General features: G+C 50.3%; 1 long non-coding RNA gene across 1 annotated transcript; it reads right to left on the bottom strand.

The window, feature by feature from the left end:
* Positions 1 to 5,114: 5,114 nt before the first annotated feature.
* On the bottom strand, positions 5,115 to 10,907 carry LOC111735679. Its single transcript, XR_002778916.1, has 3 exons — positions 10,539 to 10,907; positions 7,411 to 7,730; positions 5,115 to 6,511 (listed from the first exon to the last, which is right to left on the bottom strand). It is a non-coding gene; the product is annotated as an uncharacterized LOC111735679 (long non-coding RNA).
* Positions 10,908 to 11,363: the final 456 nt, after the last annotated feature.

Genomic DNA, 11,363 nt, shown 5'->3' with positions numbered 1-11,363 from the left:
CTTAAAGCGCGCAGCGTCTCCGGAGCGCTGATTGGCTGAGGACGGCGCCTATCCGGGGCTGGCCAGCCCGCGCACCGCCCGCCAGGGCTAGGAGGCCGCACCGCCCCGCGCGGGGAGGGCGAGGCTGTGGAGAAGGGGATTGGGAGTGGTGAGAGAAGAAGGACCCGGAGAGGTGGGAAACGAGGTGGAGGGCGGGGGGTGTGGGGTGGGCGGAGGCGGAGGTAATAAGGTGGCGGCGCTGCCCGGGAGCGGGAGGCGGTTGGGAGTGGGTGAGCGCGTCAGGACCCTGCAACGTGAGTCCCCCTCTCCAGTGTCACCTAAGGGCAGCCGCGCACATCTCTATGCAAATCAATGACTCTAGGTCTTCTAATTCCCCCTCCTCTCCCTGTACTCCTGTCCCTGTCCCTTGCAGACGTGCCCTTTCCGAGTGAGCTCATATTTAATTACCTTAATGTTGGAATGAATAAATAATGGGTTGATAAATAGCTTATGGAACGGAATAAATAATATAAAAGCACACTAGAGCTTCGGGCTGCAGCCTCTGGAAGAGTGGCTTCTCTCCGGGCTGGCTTCAGCTCCAGGAGCCAAATCTAATTCTCTCCTCCTTTCTCCTCGCCCCCACCCCATGCCCCCACCGCCCTCCAAAGAGCACGTGTACTCCCAACTGGATAGCGCTCCCCTTATTCTCAGAAGCCTGCGACTATTTGGGCTCGCGCAAAGAGCTGTTTTAGAGCATAGTGGAGGAGCAGAGAAAGATTCCAAGGGTTCATTAGTGACTTGGTATCTTAATGTTCTATGGTTTTAGCCTGCAGGCTTCTGACTCAGTTTCCGCATCTGCGAGGTTGCATTTTCCAAGGCCACCTTTGCTACTGCGGAATGACCAGAAGCTTTATTTATTATTAGCAAAATGCTTTAGGAATCTCGTACGGAAGGTGCTGGATGGGGTGTAAATTAAATAAAAATGTGTCCGGCTCCAGTAGCCCTCTGGTTGTAATATAATCCTTGCCCTGCTCGGAGAGAGACGCTTCCCTCAAACTGAGGACGACAGTGGCTCCAAGAAGATTAAATAAAAGAAGGGGGGTGTGTGTGTGTGCGTGTGTGTGCGTGTGTGCGTGTGTGTGTGTGTGCGTGCGTTGCAATGCTAGCCTACTTTACTGCCAGGGAATGAGAGATGTCCTGCAATTGCGGTCCCATCATCTGTTATTTTGTATATGTACAGAGAATGCTTAGTAAAACTGCTCAAACAAATGAAGCTGTAATTATCTTAAGCCTCATTTGCACACCTTGTTCCAAAGCAATTACTAAAAAGATTTTGAAAACAATTAGCGTTTCTAAACAAAGATAATCTATTGTCAGTAGCTGAGACTGGCAGAAGATAAGAACAATGCGCTGAGATAAGGGGAGCCGAGTGTTTGAAGGAGAGTGACTTTATGACTATACTTATCTCTGATTAGATAAGTTCAAAACAGAATTGTAAGTACACTTCAAAAATACTTTTGATTTAAATGCACCCTCTTAGTGAATGCAAAGAACAAACTCAAGGCTCTTTAAACTTGCTTGTCTTCTTTAAATGTTTTGATTCCATCAGACAGAGCCCAGATTCACAGAACCCTTTGCGTATTGAGACAAAATGGGAGAATAGAAGCATTGTGTGGGTTTTCCCTTGTATTATTTATATGGTTTTAAGATAATGCACTCAGCCCAGTGTATCCTGCAATATACATTTTAAACTTAGGAAGGGTTTCCCCTTCCTGGCTGACTCTTGAGATATTCCAAGTAGAGAGAAGCTGCTTCTCTGCTGAACTCCCCAAACAATGCTTTTTGCATCATTGAAAATCTGCAGTATCTCATGCAATTAGATCTTGGAAACAGATGCTGATATTTCATTACATTTGGCATTATTTTAAAGTGTATTTAATAGGTGCATATTATTTCAAAAGAGCCCCTACCACATGGTACGCCCAATGACTTATTTTCTAAACTGGAAGCCTGGCATGGCTGAGCCCAAGCCCATGTGTCTGGTAATTTTCCCTCGCCATCTTATTTTAGTACTCATGATGTTTCAGATGAAGTTTTAAGAGGCGGCAGTGTCCTGCCAGAAGGAATGTCTGCTTGGAACAGTCCTTACTGACATGGCAGCTGTGTGAGGACCAGAACAGAGTTTTAAACTCGGCTCTAAAACTCAGTTAATACCCTAAAGTCTGGAGCAAGTGCACAGAATTAGGATATGTGTGTCGTGGGGCAGGTGTCTGTAAGTACAGTCACAGCTCTCAAAAGATAAACGGTAAGTTGAGTACGGGGTGTACTTTATAATGAACAATTTTGTATAAGGAAATGAGGCATAGCTTGGACAAATAACGGCAGGTATAAATTTACAGGGGAAGAGGGGGGTGCCGAAAGATAGCAATTAGATACCAATATGACCACCTTTTTTCCTGCTTCCTCCAAACCTTCCTGCCCACTTCTTTTCATCTCTCTTCAAAAGGAACCAGGACATACTAGACACTGGCGACAAGTGGGAAGATGACCGCGTGGAACCATGATTGCGGAGACCGGGATTGATGAGCAGTGGTGATCATCCTCAGGCCGTGCCCGGGCCGGCAAGCTTTTCTCCGTGCGCTTAATCCAACAGATCGCGTAACTGGAAAGGAAAAGTGCCATTCGCTTTGTACTAACGAGCCTACCTGCTATTTCGATCCCTTGGATAGGGGAACCAATTGTTATAAATGTTAATTATTGGCTCGGATATATAAGGTTTCCCAAAATGGAACCTTTCACTGAAAACCACTAAAAGAAGTAAAATGACATGAATTTACAAACCACATAAACCAAATGATCCATTTTAAATCGCACACAGAAAGGTTTGGGTTGTTCTAGTAACTTAAAACCTTCGCTGTCAATGCAAATCACAAGAAAAACAGAGATGCGTCCGAGATTTAAAGGGAACGACCAACTCTAGCTGCTGCCCTCACCGCATCGCGGCTCCCGAGGGTAACGCGGCTGGTGAGCGGTGCCCGACGCCAAGTTTCAGCTCTTCTGTATCTCTTCTGTACAGGTAATGGCCGGGGGTGCGCACAACTGGTCTACAGAAAGACCAGTGCGGAGGCACTAGTTGCTACTGCGATTTCTGGCTGGGCTGACATAAGGCCTTGGTTCAAAAATTTCTGGCTGGGTCCCACTTGTTTCCCTTCTGGCTTGGAGCGAGATGCTTTGGTGCTCTGGGCCCGCTTTCTTGGAATTCCTTCGCCATCAAGAACGACAGCGGGAATCCTACTCTACCTACAGATATTTGGAAGGGAAGAGCATCTGGAGGTGTTCAGTAAATTAGCGTCGTCGCTCTAGGACAGTGCAGGGACTCCCCCAAAGACGAATGTGACAACATAACATTCGTCTTTTTCTTCTTCTTGGTCGGAAACTCCGGGTGCCTTCGGCCTTTGGGATCCCGGACTCGGACGGCGGGCGCAACGCGGGAGCAGCCGCCCACCTGCCTCCTGGGGGATTTCACTCCTGGAGAGGTCTGAATAGGCCGAGGGCTCAGGCAGGGCGGTTTGCGGACCAGGAGAAGAGAAACCCAAAACCAATCCATTAGTAAATGAGTTTTGTGTTGTCAAGGTTCTTTCCCATCCACTTGCTGTTCTGAAAAATAGATCACGTTTCGTTATCTTTAGTGGGAATCTGCAACGTGACACCGGATCCGCACGGCCCCCGCCTCTCTCCCTCCCTCTCTTTCAGCCATGCTAGGCCGGACCGAGGGAGAGCCGGCCGGCCTCCACGGCTTATTTCTGAACAATGAAGATTTGTCTAATCTCTTAATATATTTATGTATGTATGAAGGGAGTTTTCTCCTGGAAGCGGGAAGCCTGCGAGCAGAACCTCCCGCTTTTTCCTTGGTGCGAAAACTCAGCGCTAGCCCAAGACGCGAGGGGAGAAGGGGGACCGTCGACCCCCGACCCCCGCCCTCACCCACACCTGGACAAACAGAGCTTCCAGCCCCGCTTGCTGCTAAAAACGCTGCCGCCCCGCGCGGCTCCTGAAAATACAGTCTCCACATTGTCCCGGGGCGGGGGGAGGGAGAGAGAGAGAGAGAGAAAGACTGAGAGACAACACCTCGATAGAATTCAGATTGCAGGGGAACAGAGCTGAGATGTATGTATTTGGAGGGGTTATCCTGTGTGTGTGTGTGTGTGTGTGTCCCCACGTCTGGTCTCTCTATGAATCAATCTCTCTCTCTCTCTCTCTCTCACATTCTCTTTTCAATCTGAAAGAGGAAGCTCATGAGCCGAGTGGTTGAAGGAGAGTGACTTTATGACTATACTTATCTCTGATTAGATAAGTTCAAAACAGAATTGTAAGTACACTTCAAAAATACTTTTGATTTAAATGCACCCTCTTAGTGAATGCAAAGAACAAACTCAAGGCTCTTTAAACTTGCTTGTCTTCTTTAAATGTTTTGATTCCATCAGACAGAGCCCAGATTCACAGAACCCTTTGCGTATTGAGACAAAATGGGAGAATAGAAGCATTGTGTGGGTTTTCCCTTGTATTATTTATATGGTTTTAAGATAATGCACTCAGCCCAGTGTATCCTGCAATATACATTTTAAACTTAGGAAGGGTTTCCCCTTCCTGGCTGACTCTTGAGATATTCCAAGTAGAGAGAAGCTGCTTCTCTGCTGAACTCCCCAAACAATGCTTTTTGCATCATTGAAAATCTGCAGTATCTCATGCAATTAGATCTTGGAAACAGATGCTGATATTTCATTACATTTGGCATTATTTTAAAGTGTATTTAATAGGTGCATATTATTTCAAAAGAGCCCCTACCACATGGTACGCCCAATGACTTATTTTCTAAACTGGAAGCCTGGCATGGCTGAGCCCAAGCCCATGTGTCTGGTAATTTTCCCTCGCCATCTTATTTTAGTACTCATGATGTTTCAGATGAAGTTTTAAGAGGCGGCAGTGTCCTGCCAGAAGGAATGTCTGCTTGGAACAGTCCTTACTGACATGGCAGCTGTGTGAGGACCAGAACAGAGTTTTAAACTCGGCTCTAAAACTCAGTTAATACCCTAAAGTCTGGAGCAAGTGCACAGAATTAGGATATGTGTGTCGTGGGGCAGGTGTCTGTAAGTACAGTCACAGCTCTCAAAAGATAAACGGTAAGTTGAGTACGGGGTGTACTTTATAATGAACAATTTTGTATAAGGAAATGAGGCATAGCTTGGACAAATAACGGCAGGTATAAATTTACAGGGGAAGAGGGGGGTGCCGAAAGATAGCAATTAGATACCAATATGACCACCTTTTTTCCTGCTTCCTCCAAACCTTCCTGCCCACTTCTTTTCATCTCTCTTCAAAAGGAACCAGGACATACTAGACACTGGCGACAAGTGGGAAGATGACCGCGTGGAACCATGATTGCGGAGACCGGGATTGATGAGCAGTGGTGATCATCCTCAGGCCGTGCCCGGGCCGGCAAGCTTTTCTCCGTGCGCTTAATCCAACAGATCGCGTAACTGGAAAGGAAAAGTGCCATTCGCTTTGTACTAACGAGCCTACCTGCTATTTCGATCCCTTGGATAGGGGAACCAATTGTTATAAATGTTAATTATTGGCTCGGATATATAAGGTTTCCCAAAATGGAACCTTTCACTGAAAACCACTAAAAGAAGTAAAATGACATGAATTTACAAACCACATAAACCAAATGATCCATTTTAAATCGCACACAGAAAGGTTTGGGTTGTTCTAGTAACTTAAAACCTTCGCTGTCAATGCAAATCACAAGAAAAACAGAGATGCGTCCGAGATTTAAAGGGAACGACCAACTCTAGCTGCTGCCCTCACCGCATCGCGGCTCCCGAGGGTAACGCGGCTGGTGAGCGGTGCCCGACGCCAAGTTTCAGCTCTTCTGTATCTCTTCTGTACAGGTAATGGCCGGGGGTGCGCACAACTGGTCTACAGAAAGACCAGTGCGGAGGCACTAGTTGCTACTGCGATTTCTGGCTGGGCTGACATAAGGCCTTGGTTCAAAAATTTCTGGCTGGGTCCCACTTGTTTCCCTTCTGGCTTGGAGCGAGATGCTTTGGTGCTCTGGGCCCGCTTTCTTGGAATTCCTTCGCCATCAAGAACGACAGCGGGAATCCTACTCTACCTACAGATATTTGGAAGGGAAGAGCATCTGGAGGTGTTCAGTAAATTAGCGTCGTCGCTCTAGGACAGTGCAGGGACTCCCCCAAAGACGAATGTGACAACATAACATTCGTCTTTTTCTTCTTCTTGGTCGGAAACTCCGGGTGCCTTCGGCCTTTGGGATCCCGGACTCGGACGGCGGGCGCAACGCGGGAGCAGCCGCCCACCTGCCTCCTGGGGGATTTCACTCCTGGAGAGGTCTGAATAGGCCGAGGGCTCAGGCAGGGCGGTTTGCGGACCAGGAGAAGAGAAACCCAAAACCAGTCCATTAGTAAATGAGTTTTGTGTTGTCAAGGTTCTTTCCCATCCACTTGCTGTTCTGAAAAATAGATCACGTTTCGTTATCTTTAGTGGGAATCTGCAACGTGACACCGGATCCGCACGGCCCCCGCCTCTCTCCCTCCCTCTCTTTCAGCCATGCTAGGCCGGACCGAGGGAGAGCCGGCCGGCCTCCACGGCTTATTTCTGAACAATGAAGATTTGTCTAATCTCTTAATATATTTATGTATGTATGAAGGGAGTTTTCTCCTGGAAGCGGGAAGCCTGCGAGCAGAACCTCCCGCTTTTTCCTTGGTGCGAAAACTCAGCGCTAGCCCAAGACGCGAGGGGAGAAGGGGGACCGTCGACCCCCGACCCCCGCCCTCACCCACACCTGGACAAACAGAGCTTCCAGCCCCGCTTGCTGCTAAAAACGCTGCCGCCCCGCGCGGCTCCTGAAAATACAGTCTCCACATTGTCCCGGGGCGGAGGGAGGGAGAGAAAGAGAGAGAGAGAAAGACTGAGAGACAACACCTCGATAGAATTCAGATTGCAGGGGAACAGAGCTGAGATGTATGTATTTGGAGGGGTTATCCTGTGTGTGTGTGTGTGTGTGTGTGTGTGTGTGTGTGTGTGTGTGTGTGTGTGTGTGTGTCCCCACGTCTGGTCTCTCTATGAATCTCTCTCTCTCTCTCTCTCTCTCACATTCTCTTTTCAATCTGAAAGAGGAAGCTCATGTATTCTGTGTGTGAACCTGTTTCTCATTCTTTAATTCTCTTTCAGTCTATCTTATTTCTATCTCACCTTCTCTCCCTCTTTTCCTGTCTCAGTCTTCTCATTGTTCCCCCCTTCTCCCTCTTTCTCTCCCTCTTTCCCTCTCCCCTACTCCTTCCCTCTCTCCCTCCCCGCCCCGCCCCCATTCTGTATCTCTTTATTTCTTTGTTACCCTCCCTTACTCACGGCTCTAGGCTCCTGCGCCTGTTTCTTTCTGATCTGCGATCAAGCGCTGTGAGGGTTCACAGACAGCATGCTGATGTCGCACACCCAGGGGACTCAGTCAGGGCCTGGGAGTCGGGTCAGTCGGTGGGAACCCCCCACACTGCGCTGTGGCGTCGTTAAAAGATGGGGGCACCCATGGTTAGAGCGGAAGAAGGTGGATTGGCCAGTTAGGGGAAAAGGGCCGACTTCAGCTGTGCTTTCAGGAGGTTCACTCCCAGGGACTCGCCAAAAGCCAGATTTGAGCCAGAAGACGCCACTCAACATCGGTGCCAAGCACCTTTCTGCAAAGTGAAGGAGAGTGTTATGAGAATTCATTCTTAAGAGTTTAAGACATTCTTGTCCCCTTCTCTTTATTAGTATCGCCTTAGGGCAAGTTTTCAAAAAAGATACTCTCCAAGAGTCCTTATCTTCCATTGGGTTTCCAATCAACTTTTTTTCTCAACTAATGTACATCCTGAATACTGCATCTGTCTAAGCTAAGAAGAATTTCCTTTTGGGAGGTGAAAGCCTGCAGCTCCTCCTGTTCAGAAGAAAGTGCTAGTGACAGTAATGCAGGGTGACACTAAATAAACAGTTAGGGTGGACTGGAAAGATGGAGTTAATTATCCAGTGAGCTGCGTTTCAGCCCAGACCATCAGGGGCTGATTTGTTTTGGCTCACAATCCGAGGAAGGAGACAAACCACTCTCTTCTCTACATCTCTTAGGGATTCTGATGGTTGTTTTCTCCAACAAAACAAAACAAAACCCCTCTACCCAGTTATCACTGTTTCGATTAAAATTTGTTTTATTACTCCTCTTCAAATTTTGCAAAACTGTCCACTCTATTGCCCCATAGCCCTGGAGGGAAGATCCAGAGTGACTCAAAAATACACTCTAAAAATCTTTTTTTTTTTTTTCCAGAGGCCCATTGGTAAGGTAAGTGAACACCCAGCAACCCTTCCCATCTCTTCACTTGGATTCTTAAAATGATTTATGTAACTACATGTTTATAAAAACTAAGATGTGATCCAGGTTTTCACGATGGTTTTACTCCCCCCCGCCCCCCAAAAAAAAAAAATCAGGCTTCGTGAAATTTTAGATGAAATTAGATTTATTGTTTGCGTGATTCATTGACTATCCGGTTTCCTCAGGTAAGCCTGCACTTACATATAAATCCTAGTAACTTAAAACGTCTCCCTCCCCACTTTGCTCTTCCCTCCCTCCCCTCACGCCCCTACTCTGCCACATTCTGATATTAATAATCCCCGGCTGCCCTTCTTTCCGGGTCATTACGGTACTGCTGGTCTCTAATCAATCCTAATGCGATGGCAATTGGAGTCCCTGATGACTGCGGCTCGGGTTTCTTGTAATGGCTCTACCACATTTTCCTGGACCTCCTTCTTTAACCTGAGATGCCAGGGGGACGAGTCCCTTCTCGGCTGCTGATTACTTCAAGATGTGGGGGCTGGTCTGAGCAGAAGGAGAAAGAGACACGCGCACAGCGTGGCTACCACTGCGGGCTGGGCGGCAGGGGCGAGCAAGGCGACTGCACGCCGGACGCTGGCACCCGAACTCCTTTCGCTACTCTCTTTTCTTTTCTCCCCATTTTGCAGATCCGAACGCACCCTGGAGGACCAAGATGAAGATTCTTTTAGCATTTTTCCCCCTGGTACGAAGACGCCTCGTGGTCTCTCGGCCTCTCCAGCTCACTTGGGTTCTTACCCTGCGCTGCCCGCCCCGGCTCCCGGGCCAGGCCGGCCCCTCGCTCAGGAGTGAACCCATCTCCCCATTCCTCAGAGCTGCCTCCTCCTTTCGCCTGTTTATTTTCTTGCAAAACTATCCACCCTTACAATTTTAGTGTAGTTATCCCGAAAGGACCTGGATTCTTCCCCATCTACTCTGCTGACCCTTGACCTCTCTTCCCTACCTTACCCCAGCAGTGCCTGAGGCTCCCAACCTGTTTCTGACCCAAAGCTGAGGCCAGAAGCTTGGCCGGGTTGTGTCGGGATACGACCCCTTCTCTCCTGACTTCTGAGGGGCCATCGCTCAGAATCCTTAACCTCTACGAACAAAGGCCCAACACTTCTTTCTGCTGGTGCCAGTGGGAGAAAGGACCAAGAGTGGGAACTCGCGCTGTACCTCCCTCTTCCCAGCGGAAATCGCGCTCGCTTCCCCTACCCCTGGTCCAGGCCCGGCAGCGAGGCGATCAGCACGTTCTCAGGATTTGTATTCTTCCATTTCTCAGACTAAAGCCATTTAGCGTAACCCGAGCCCAGGATAATTGCCACGTTTCTGCCGCGATACTTTTAAAAACAAGATAATGCTTCTGAATTGCAGAAGAAAGTGCTGCGGACAAATTGAGCGCTGAGCTGCCGAGATGGATCGCTTTGTTAGGGGCGACGGGTGGTTTGTGACTCAATTAGTGCATTTCTGGGAGCCGCTTGCACTCTGTAGCCGGGTTAGCTCCAGGCGAGCTTTTCCTGTGGCTCCTGGGCGCCGGGAGGGGGTGGGTGGGTGGTTGCACCTCAGGCCTGTATCAGCGTCAGGGCAAATCCACACCATGGGAAATGTTTTTGCATTTCCACATGAGTACGTTGTTTGGGTTCTAAAGGATCCAGATTTTCGCGGAAACTTGACTGTCTTTGCTCCCGAGAGGGCCGCGCGGAATTTGTCTGAAGCACTAGTCCTCGGAGCTGCGGGGAAAGACATACTGGGTGGAGGGTGCTGGGAAGATGCCCACTCACCCATTTCCTTCCGCGCGTCTGGCCCGCCCGCCTGGGCTTGGGGCTTGCAACATTTCCAGCACCGTTGCAGTGCTTGGCGCAGCCCTCCTGGAAGCGGTCATGGGTGAGGCTTCCAGGCAGCAGGCGGACGGCAAGAGGCGCTTTTGGGCTCAGAACAAGGCCTTAAGAGTTTTCCCTGTCTCTCCTCAAGTTCACACTCCACCCCTACCCACGTTTCGCCTGCCCCACCTGGGGTCCTGGGTAAGCCTGTCAGGTGCGCGCGCGCGGCCACTTCCCGGAGCGCCAGAGCCCGGGATAGCTCATCGCGCCGCGTGCTCGCTGCCCCGCCCGGTAGCGGGTCGTGCCCAACCCGGCCTCACCCCTACCCCTCCGGCTGCGCCAGGAACCCCTCCCCGGGGCAGTGCGCGAGTTCCCCAGCGCCGCGTCTTCGCCCAGGACGGCTCCTCTCAGCCAAGCAGGCAGAAGTCGGACGCTCAGGCCGGCCAGCCCGGGGCGCCCGGACTTTAGCAGGTCGGACCCCGCTGCTCTCTAGAGTTGTTCCCCGAGGAGGTTACTGGGGCGTGAGGAAGGACGGGACAGGGCCCGGGAGGGCGGCGGCGAGAACGAGGCGCGGGAGGTCAGCGGAGCAGAGAGAGGGCGCTGTCTTCCTGGCAAAAGATTCTGACCGGCAGGAACCGAAACAAAACAAAAAGAAAGGAAGAAAAAAATCTGCCCGGCTGAGCCGCGGGGGTAAGGGGAGCGCAGCGGGGAGGGGCAAGGGTGGCCGAACGGATTCTCAGCTAACAGCCGGGGAACCGTTTGGCCCGCCGCGGCCTTGCAGCGCCACGTAGCCCCCAGCAGGACTCTCGGCAAGGGAGCCTTCTTTGGCCCCTTTAGCTCTCTTCAGAGTTGCCTTCCTTCAAGGGCCATTCCCCCCTGGCTTTCTCCCTTGGAAAACTGGAAGTATCATAGTAGAGTCGGCGACGCTTCAGTGGTGATCGAGATGCCCCTATTTGCCCGAGGCGAACGGTGGTGGTTGGAATCTGGATCCCCTTTCCGGGATCCCTTTCATGTGAGTCCGGCGAGAGGGAACCGCAACGCCGGGCTGTCCTTCACATTCAAGCGCCGTAGCAAGTGGCCTCACCTGGTTTGGTGGCACCTTGCCCAGTAACCCACGAAGAGATAGAAGACCCTCTTATTTTCTGTCACCA

Source organism: Pteropus vampyrus, unplaced genomic scaffold (assembly GCF_000151845.1).
Source record: "Pteropus vampyrus isolate Shadow unplaced genomic scaffold, Pvam_2.0 Scaffold15, whole genome shotgun sequence".
In the NCBI taxonomy this organism is placed as follows: Eukaryota; Metazoa; Chordata; class Mammalia; order Chiroptera; family Pteropodidae; genus Pteropus; species Pteropus vampyrus.
Note: the sequence above shows the minus strand (reverse complement) of the source record. Positions and strands in the feature narration are given on the sequence as shown.